This window comes from Sabethes cyaneus, chromosome 2 (genome assembly GCF_943734655.1).
Source record: "Sabethes cyaneus chromosome 2, idSabCyanKW18_F2, whole genome shotgun sequence".
Taxonomy (NCBI): domain Eukaryota; kingdom Metazoa; phylum Arthropoda; class Insecta; order Diptera; family Culicidae; genus Sabethes; species Sabethes cyaneus.
Genome location: NC_071354.1, coordinates 24,395,090 through 24,401,824, shown reverse-complemented (window position 1 = coordinate 24,401,824; position 6,735 = coordinate 24,395,090). Strand labels below are relative to the sequence as shown.

The window sequence follows — 6,735 nt, the reverse complement described above, 5'->3', positions numbered from 1 at the left end:
AGATAGAATATTACAGCACATGCTAGAAAATAAATGTCAGAACCAAACCAATTATTATAATAAAAATACTCTGCTTTCGAAGAAAACGAAACAAATGACGCTTGCAACATTTTCGGTCGAAAATTGGTGATAATTTTATGTTCTATTTGATTGCGTCTAATGCTGGAAGCCAATCTAACATGCTGCAACATGGATGCAGTGTAACAATTAGAAGTAATTATTTCGATATCAAAGTTCACGGCTTTGGCTGGCGCCATGCTCATCCACATCTGGCTTTACGAAAGCATCGAGTATTAAAGCGAATAAAGACAAATATAAAAATAAATAAAATCCTGAGCGACATTGGTCATCGGCAGAGGACAGTCCGTCAGTGGCATGGTTTTTCCATGGACTGGCAAATAACTGTTATTACTTTTCGGGGTAATAACTTTATTAACTATAGGGTGTGCAGCTTTTTGTGGTGTAATAAAGCCAGCGTTTAGGAATTATTATTATCTCGTTATGAACGAGTCAAGCTGTTTTTTTTGTTTTGAGGTACATATTGCCCTCTACCGCGGGTTAATCCGAAGACGGACTGGACTTCATTCCGAAAACCCAAACGAATGAAGCTGCTTCGCTCGTAAAATCAGTGCCGCTCGGTGCCTTGATGAGCAAAGTTATTTTGGCGTTGGGCGTTGTCGTCATAAATATGACTACCACTTAAAATTAAGTAATTTTATTCATTAATTTAGTATGTATGCGCAGTTGTTTAAAACAGATTTTCTGGTAAATATTCGATTTTTCTTCAAGCTACTCATTGTTAAAACGCTCCCAACAAAACAACACAATAACCTATCATAGTGTATGCGTTCATTTTGTAGTTAGAGAAATCATAGTCTAATGGAAAAGAAATAACTGCCACCACATGCCACCCTCTGAAAAAAAAAATAAATAAAATAAAATTACCCATCATGTTGACATGCACACAACTTATGTGCTTGTTGTGGCACACGAACGGAATGAACTCGCCGGCCCTCTCTCACCTGAAAAGCTCGCCAGGCCAGCTGCCTCGCATAAACGTGTGCGACCCACACACACGGCAGGCTCCGCTCTCGCGTTCTCCCCCATTCGAAACTCGCCGGGCTCGGCTTATGTATTCGGTTTTCTTTTTTTCCGCGGTACTCTCTTTCCTCCCATCCAGCATACTGCAGCAGCGCAAAAGAAATCGTCCTTCTACGTTCGCTTTACGACACAATACCCAGCCGTGCCGTGTAGCGAGCTGAACAGCATAAACGGTGTGGTCGCGGCCCGTCGTTGTAGGCTCTCTTTCGTCGAGTATGTTTATCTCTTGTGTTCGAAAATCCTGCGCAACCCACTGCCGGGTGACCCTTGCTGGTAGCGATCTGCGCCACGGTCGGGATCAGTCAGGTGCGAAGCACCCAAACGAGCGGACGCTTTTTTACCTGTGCGCCTTCTTTATTCTGGTGGTGGTACCGAGTCTCGAGTCTCGAAAGTGTTCAGTTGTTCAGTTCTGATCAGAAGAAGCAATCACGGGTTCATTCTCCGTGTGGCAAAGTTTTTCAGAATAAACAGAAAGAAAAAATCGTCCGGTTTGAAATTCGGAGAAATTCCGACCGAATTGTTGACCAACAGGTGTAAGTGGTGCTTTTCGATTTGGAGATGAAATTTGTGAGTCGCGTAAAAAAGGATTCAGTAAAAGTTCCAATTTATAAGCGGGCTTGAAGAGGAATACGAATGTACGGCGAACTAAGAGTGTTTTCGTGGGTCTAGGAAGGTGATACGGAGAAAACGTCCGATTAGAAAAGGATTATCGTGGTAGAGAATTAGAGTGTGCTGACAGACAGGAAATTGAAGAAAAAAAAGCATTCGACTTTTGTGCACCGGAAAGGACACCCGCAGCCGTTTTGCCGAGTTGACTTCCTGCGATCGCTGACGCAAAGCTGAGGGATCCTTTTCACCGGCCGGTCCGAGACGTCGCCGCCGAGTTCAAGGTGAGGATTAATTAGGGAGTCATCTGCGGGCGGTTTGAAAGATCATCATCACCATTCATATATAGTGGATTGGGACCGTATAGTTATGATGGGACGAAAATTGCTTCCTCCTCGATGGTTCGGTTCGGTTGGTTGGTTGGAATCGATCGAGGTTGTGCAGTCACCTGCAATCGGTGCGGAGCGCGAGGGTGAGGGTTGAAGAAACCGCCGAAAACACCTGCCCTGTTTAGCATAAAAAATACCTGGTCTGGCTGCAAACAGCCGACCGGAGAGTTTGATCAGGGTAGGTTGAAGAAAAAAAGATGCAACTCGAGGCCTGGCGTCTGCTGGATCTGTTGTAGTTTTTTTTTTCTTTCCTTCGTGGTCGCTTTTGATTGCTTTCTTTTGCCTCGGTTTGGTGAATTTTAACTGCCGGCAATCGGGTTCGGATTTTTTTCCCTGACTTGCTTTCAAGATTGCATCGATCGATCAAGCTGCACTCGCAGTTTCGGTGACCAGTAGTGGCGGGTTCGGCTGGAGCGGGTAGTTGTTGTGTGATTGTCAGACGAAACCCGATCCGTCGCACTTCGTGCTTCCTGCGAGCCCGACTGTTTACGTCCGACCCGGGAGAGCTCCAAAGTGTCGCGTGGTGGAAGTGATTAATTCGTGAGTGTGGAGATTACTTAGCCACCAGGACATTGGAAAGCTGTCGAGATGGCGAGGATGGCGATGGTGAGGCGTTCTGTTGGCGATAAGGCGAATGAATTGCTGTCTGTACACTAGCAGACGACCGGTCTGGCAGGGTATGAGAAATTTTTGCAGACCGAGATTGTTGTAGATTCGGTGCGTTGATAAGCGACTGTGTTGAACTGTCCTGTCACGGGATGCCGTGACATGCTGAAGGCAATATTGAATGGGATTAAGGATTAAACGAACGCTGACGGGTGAGAGATTAATTACCGTTTTCGGGCGATCGTTATCCTGATTCTGCCGGCTTGTTGCGGATATGATCGGGAAGATGGAAATTTGGGACGATTGATACAAAGAAATTTGATGGGGTTTTAATTCATGTTTTCCAACTGCTCATAAACGAAAATCACAATTTTTTCTTTCGATAATTCATCTAACAAATCAAAAAATCAAGAAAATGTTCCATACCAGTGTTATACAACAAATATCACCATCCGTTGATATTTTCTGCATTTACATTTTTTCGTATTTTTTCGTATCGTAGAATGAAACTTCTATAATGAACACAAAATTTTTCAGCTATTCGGTGAAAATATAATATGAAAAACTGTGTAATAATATTCTGAACAAAAGTCAAAGAACCCAATCTCCTGCATCATAATTTTTTTTTCAAAATGATGATTTTCCTATTTACTCTGTTTTAGAACAAACCCATTTGTTAATAATTGTAACACATTCCATCATTACGAGATATAATGAACATCAATTTCCAACTCTAAAGCTGGAAAAATAAGTGACCAAAAGCGGTTTTGGTTTGCAATTGCATACCAAGGATTTTGTGAAAAACAGGAATTGATAATCGCATAGGGGGGGCTGGCTGGGGTTGATTTCGGGGGAAGGTTAGACCGGAAATTGCAATTACTCCTTGATATGTTACCAAAACGAAAACTTGTTCTGTGTTATTCATTTTTTACTTCTAGCCCAAGGTAGTGATATCAGAACAGAGACTTTTGCCATGTAACATCAAAAATAAAGTTTTCCTGCAAAGTCATTTAAAATAGGCAATGTGTAAAACTGATTACTTCGGATGAAAAATTCTTGCAGAACTACAGAAAACACTTACTGATAGTTTTGAGTGAAAATTTCATCATCTGTTTGTAAGCTATGAATGTTCGAAATATTTTAAGTTGGAGAAAATCGGCAAAAGTATTTAAAGCTTTCCTTTTCTTTTTATATTCATACTGTTATAGCATGATATGCAAAGATTAGACACAAATTACAATGATTTTTGGAGCAAAGGGTACGATTAATATTCATCATTTCTACGTGAAACAAAACGGCAAAATGACTAATTACAATCAAAAACTACGGAGTTTTACTAGTCTTTATTTCAAATTTTTAACATGTTTTAGATTGTTTGGTAGTGTACAAATAATTATATGATTCATTTATATCAGATATCTAACCAGCCTCACCAATAATTTGAGTTTTATTGCACTCTTATGATGGTATTTGTGACCAATTGCTCAGTTTTATTTAAGTTTTATAAAGGTTTTATGCCGGTATTAATCATGGTGTTGCACAATACCAAGAAGATACAAGTCAAAAACTACTTTTAACTGGCTATAAAACTGCAATAAAACTGCTGGTAAAGTAAATTCATTGTGATTGCTTATATTACCACGATAAAACTGGTTGGCTGCGACACATCTCTTATAAACTTGCTATAAGTGGGAAGTAGCAACAATACAATATGGTGCACCAACCAAATTGATCTTATTGCGGTTGCTTGTCAAAACGCAAGAAAACTGATAGTTTTATGGTGCTATAAATGTGGTAATATCGTTACAGATTTATTACTGCTTTTATGAAGAATATTAGAGTTCAACACCGAAATTATTTTTTTTTATGCGAGGCTATATTGCCGTTTTCTAGGTTTTTTTTTGGCTCGTCAAACAACAATTCATTAAAGCAAACTGTAAGTTGCAGAAAGGATGTTATTATTAATCGATTTGCATGTCAGAATGCAACTAGAATGATTTTGATAGAAAATAGGATTGACTAATCGTATATGTTTATTTTGTTTAAACAATTGATTTTTAAAATTTTGATGGCGCGTTAACTTTACCCACTTATTATTCCAATATTCACGATAAAATTTAATGCGCATATGTTGCACAGCGCCGGAAACTGCTGAAAATTTATTATATATCCTGAAGGACATTTTATTATGGTCGCTGTAAATTAGATCGATCAGGACGATCTGACGGAAAAAACCTTACCTTTTCTGCTCACGGCTAAATATTTTCAAGTTAATAAAGCTGGTTGGGTGATTTAGCTTTTTCCGTAACAAGCTTCAAGCTTTATAGCTTTGTCAAACAAAGCTTTATAGTTTTATAGCGGTCATCAGAAGGTGGAGCTCAAAGTTTTATTAGCGGTTTTATGAAATTGGTCATGAAAACCATTAGAGGAACGTAATAAAACTAAAATTGCTACTTGGTCTCATAGATTAAGCAAACCAAGTAGCACAAACTTGGTATTTCTAGTTGCAGCAACTTGTTTATGACTAAAATTGGTCGTACATTGGTCACCACAGCTGCCTTGTAATAACTGTACTTTTTCGTAGCTTTTTGATTTATTTATTTGTCTATTAACCACCAAGTTAACCTCAAGGTACAGGTCTTACAAGCCAATCGTCGCATGTTCGAATCTCGGCTGGGTAGTGCTAGAGTCAGTAGGATCGTTGCCACTAGCCTCGTAACCGGTTGCGAAGTCTGTCGATGAAGAAGGGCCAAATGTGAAAGACGTTTATAACCCTGTGCTTTGTTTTTTTTTATTTGTCTATTTTATAAAGCGAATTTAGGTATGACCACACACTCGTGTCAAGTAGACTTATTAATTTTGCGATAACGAAATGCTTGAATGTTCTCAGTGCTAATACTGACGATTGAAAATAACTCTGTTAAGATGGCTACCGTTGCTCCAACGGTGTTGTATAAAAGCCGTGCTTCGCAAGCTTTAAAAATTTCGTCAATTCTAAATAAACTACTCTTCGTTAAATGTAGATATTCATTTATTAGATATAGATGTAACTCTTATTGTAGCTTTCGACTGAGTATCTTTACAAAGTTTTGTTTTTCGGCTTTGCAGTCAAATTGCTGATAAAAACGAACGTTTTTCTTCTACTTCCGACGTTTCGATTTGTTTTAAGAAACGTCTTGAGAAAGATTTAATACAAATCGAAACGTCGGAAGTAGAAGAAAAACGTTCGTTTTTATCAGCAATTTGACTGCAAAGCCGAAAAACAAAACTTTGATATAGATTTAGATATTCATTTAACTAACAAATTAGTTATTTATTCATATAATTCTATTTGAGTCTAAATGAAAAACTTAAAAAAATCCGCCGGGGGTTCACAGAACTTCGGAAACTGTTAAGGTATCACTAGCCTTTCGTCTAAATCTAAGCTGTATTACTAGTCGGTAGAGGACCAACTAGAACAAAACCCTCGATCGCTGGTCAGACACCATTGGCGATCCTGATGGTGTGCTTCATCTGCCTCCTTTCGAATGGCTAGCGCGGCCGTGAGTAGCCTTCCTGTTCTCAGGGTCGGTCGGCTTTTCGCAAGGGATGGCTGATCCAGATTACGGATATTACTCTAAACTAATAATTCAGGAAGAGTAGACCTTCCTTATAACCTACCTTATTTTGTCTCACCTACAAGTGCTTGGTTAGTATGGTATATTGCTGGCCGGCTTTTCTGCTACGAATCCTACTACTGCTGCTGCTCCGCTGTATCTTCAATTCCGCTGTCCTTGCTGTTACGTCTCAATTGCGGTTGATCTTCGTACCGACGGATCTCCCCTTCGGGAATATTTGCGGTTGAACACCGGAACAGGCGTTTGTATCCGGGTTTGATCCACGTGACGATGTTTCTTGGAATCTACCCAATCGGGTTTAGGGTTATAATAACGGGTCCTATAGACCATGTGAGGAAAATGAAGGGTGAAATTAGCTATTGGCTACCGGGATTTGGAGAAATGGATTGCTGACTATTTTAAATAATTAGGCGTAC

At 39.7% G+C, this 6,735-nt stretch overlaps 1 protein-coding gene across 1 annotated transcript in view; it reads left to right on the top strand.

The window, feature by feature from the left end:
• Positions 1 to 1,244: 1,244 nt before the first annotated feature.
• The window catches only part of LOC128738935 (protein krueppel), a 44,471-nt gene continuing 38,980 nt past the window's right edge, over positions 1,245 to 6,735 (top strand). Inside the window, exon 1 of the mRNA XM_053834430.1 lies at positions 1,245 to 1,991. The gene's annotated coding sequence lies outside the window, so the exon portion shown is untranslated. The remainder of the gene's footprint in view (positions 1,992 to 6,735) is intronic.